Here is a 3,870-nt window from a genome sequence, read left to right as displayed (position 1 = left end):
TTCAAGAGAACGGGGTTGATGGAGTCGTACTCGTCGTGTCCAAATCACCAATGATCCTAGCGCCGAACGGACGGCACCTCCGCGTTCAACACACGTACGGAGCGGGGACGTCTCCTCCTTCTTGATCCAGCAAGGGGGGAGGAGAAGTTGATGGAGATCCAGCAGCACGATGGCGTGGTGGTGGAAGTAGCGGGATCCCGGCAGGGCTTCGCCAAGCGCAAGTGGGGAGGAAGAGGTGTCACGGGAGGGAGGGAGGCGCCAGGGCTTGGGGTGCTGCTCCCATGCGCCTCCCCGCTATATATAGGGGTGGAGGGGGCTGGTTTCTTGCCCTCCAAGTCCATTGGGGCGTTGGCAAAGGTGGGGGAAAGAAATCCCATCATTTCCCTTCCCCACCGATTGTTATCCCCCCTTTTTAGGGATCTTGATCTTATCCCTTCGGGATATGATCTTATTCCTTCTAAGGTGGGATCTTGGTGCGCCTTGACCAGGGGTGTGGGGCCTTGCCCCCACTACCCACGTTCATGTGGGTCCCCCCATGCAGGTGGGCCCCACTTCGAACCTTCTAGAACCTTCCCGGTACAATACCGAAAAATCCCGAACATTTTCCGGTGGCCAAAATAGGACTTCCCATATATAAATCTTTACCTCCGGAACTCCTCATGACGTCCCGGATCTCATCCAGGACTCCGAACGACTTTCGGATTTCCGCATACTAATATCTCTACAACCCTAGCGTCACCGAACCTTAAGTGTGTAGACCCTACGGGTTCGGGAGACATGCAGACATGACCGAGACGACTCTCCGGTCAATAACCAACAGCGGGATCTGGATACCCATGTTGGCTCCCACATGTTCCACGATGATCTCATCGGATGAACCATGATGTCGAGGATTCAATCAATCCCGTATACAATTCCCTTTGTCAATCGGTACGTTACTTGCCCAAGATTCGATCGTCGGTATCCCAATACCTTGTTCAATCTCGTTACCGGCAAGTCACTTTACTCGTACCGTAATGCATGATCCCGTGACCAAACACTTGGTCACATTGAGCTCATTATGATGATGCATTACCGAGTGGGCCCAGAGATACCTCTCCGTCATACGGAGTGACAAATCCCAGTCTCGATTCGTGCCAACCCAATAGACACTTTCGGAGATACCTGTAGTGCACCTTTATAGCCACCCAGTTACGTTGTGACATTTGGTACACCCAAAGCATTCCTACGGTATCCGGGAGTTGCACAATCTCATGGTCTAAGGAAACGATACTTGACATTAGAAAAGCTCTTAGCAAACGAACTACACGATCTTGTGCTATGCTTAGGATTGGGTCTTGTCCATCACATCATTCTCCTAATGATGTGATCCCGTTATCAATGACATCCAATGTGCATGGTCAGGAAACCATAACCATCTATTGATCAACGATCTAGTCAACTAGAGGCTTACTAGGGACATGTTTTGGTCTATGTACTGACACATGTATTACGGTTTCCAGTTAATACAATTATAGCATGAACAACAGACAATTATCATGAACAAGGAAATACAATAATAACCATTTTATTATTGCCTCTAGGGCATATTTCCAACAAGTGTCACCATTAAGAAAGCTCGACTTGTCGTTAAGATGTTTTCCGACAAGTTCAAGGAGTTGACTACGATGAGATTTTCTCACTCGTAGCGATGCTAAGAGTCTGTTGGAATTATATTAGCAGTTACTGCATTATTTATGAAATCTTGCAGATAGGATGTCAAAAAAGATTGTTTCCTTGACGATTTTCTTGAGGAAAGGTTGTATGTGATACAACCAGAAGGTTTTGTCAATCCTGAAAGATGCTAACAAGTATGGAAAGCTCCAGCAATCCTTCTAAGGACTGGAGTAAGCATCTCGGAGTTGGAATGTACGCTTTGATGAGATGATCAAAGATTTTGGGTTTTTACAAAGTTTATGAGAAACTTGTATTTCCAAAGAAGTGAGTGGGAGCACTATAGAATTTTTTGATGAGTATATGTTGTTAACATATTGTTGATCAGAAATGATGTAGAATTTCTGGAAAGCATAAAGGGTTATTTGAAAAGTGTTTTTCAATGGAAAACCTGGATTAAGCTACTTGAACATTGAGCATCAAGATCTATAAGGATAGATCAAAAACGCTTAATAGTACTTTCAAATGAATACATACCGTGACAAGATTTTGAAGGAGTTCAAAATAGATCAGCAAAGAAGGAGTTCTTGGCTGTGTTACAAGGTGTGAGTATTGAGTAAGACTCAAAACATGACCACGGCAGAAGAGAGAGAAAGGACGAAGGTTGTCCCCTATGCTTTAGACGTAGGCTCTACAGTATGCTATGCTGTGTACCGGACCTGAAGTGTGCCTTGCCATGAGTCAGTCAAGGGGTACAAGAGTGATCCAGGAATGGATCACATGACAGCGGTCGGAATTATCCTTAGTATCTAGTGGACTAAGGAATTTTCTCGATTATGGAGGTGGAAAAAGAGTTCGTCGTAAAGGGTTACGTCGATGCAAACTTTGACACTAATCCAGATGACTCTGGGTAGTAAACCGGATTCATATAGTAGAGCAGTTATTTAGAATAGCTCCAAGTAGCGCGTGGTAGCTGCATCTACAAGATGACATAGAGATTTGTAAAGCACACACGGATCTGGAAGGTTCAGACCCGTTGACTAAAAACCTCTCTCACAAGCGAGATATGAACAAACCCCATGGGTGTTGGATTCATTACAATCACATAGTGACGTGAACTAGATTATTGACTCTAGTGCAAGTGGGAGACTGTTGGAAATATGCCCTAGAGGCAATAATAAAATGGTTATTATTGTATTTCCTTGTTCATGATAATTGTCTATTGTTCATGCTATAATTGTATTAACTGGAAACCGTAATACATGTGTGAATACATAGACCACAACATGTCCCTAGTAAACCTCTAGTTGACTAGCTCATTGATCAATAGATGGTTATGGTTTCCTGACCATGGACATTGGATGTCATTGATAACGGGATCACATCATTAGGAGAATGATGTGATGGACAAGACCCAATCCTAAGCATAGCACAAGATCGTGTAGTTCGTTTGCTAAGAGCTTTTCTAATGTCAAGTATAATTTCCTTAGACCATGAGATTGTGCAACTCCCGGATACCGTAGGAATGCTTTGGGTGTACCAAACGTCACAACGTAACTGGGTGGCTATAAAGGTGCACTACAGGTATCTCCGAAAGTGTCTGTTGGGTTGGCACGAATCGAGACTGGGATTTGTCACTCCGTATGACGGAGAGGTATCTCTGGGCCCACTCGGTAATGCATCATCATAATGAGCTCAATGTGACTAATGAGTTAGCCATGGGATCATGCGTTACGGAACGAGAAAAGATATTTGTCGGTAACGAGATTGAACGAGGTATTGGGATACCGACGATCGAATCTCGAGCAAGTAACATACCGATAGACAAAGGGAATTGTATACGGGATTGATTGAATCCCCGACATCGTGGTTCATCCGATGAGATCATCGTGGAACATGTGGGAGCCAATATGGGTATCCAGATCCCGCTATTGGTTATTGGCCGGAGAGGTGTCTCGGTCATGTCTGCATGGTTCCCGAACCCGTAGGGTCTACACACTTAAGGTTCGGTGACGCTAGAGTTGTTATGGGAAATAGTATGTGGTTACCGAAGGTTGTTCGGAGTCCCAGATGAGATCCTGGACATGACGAGTAACTCCGGAGTGGTCCGGAGGTGAAGATCGATATATTGGACGAAGGGTATTGGAGTCCGGAATTGTTCTGGGAGTACCGGGTGACGACCAGCGTGACCGAAAGGTGTTTCGGAGGCCCCGGCAA

This window comes from Aegilops tauschii, chromosome 2, assembly GCF_002575655.3.
Source record: "Aegilops tauschii subsp. strangulata cultivar AL8/78 chromosome 2, Aet v6.0, whole genome shotgun sequence".
NCBI lineage: Eukaryota > Viridiplantae > Streptophyta > Magnoliopsida > Poales > Poaceae > Aegilops > Aegilops tauschii.
Note: the sequence above shows the minus strand (reverse complement) of the source record.